Below are 219 nucleotides of genomic sequence, written 5' to 3'. Positions count from 1 at the left end.
TGGCCGTTTTAAGAGATCTAGTAGCAAGGCGTATTATTACTGAGCAGCCCACTCGTCACGACGCTGAAGCCCTTTCATACGTATGTAAATTTCATCTTATTATTTATAACTTCTTTCCCTTTATTCTTATTCTCTAGTTGAAAATTATAGTATCATAATCACTTTACTTCTTAGTCATATTATGTTTATTATCCCTTTCCTTTTATACTTGTGTTTCTA

This window comes from Penaeus chinensis, chromosome 41, assembly GCF_019202785.1.
Source record: "Penaeus chinensis breed Huanghai No. 1 chromosome 41, ASM1920278v2, whole genome shotgun sequence".
NCBI lineage: Eukaryota > Metazoa > Arthropoda > Malacostraca > Decapoda > Penaeidae > Penaeus > Penaeus chinensis.
Note: the sequence above shows the minus strand (reverse complement) of the source record.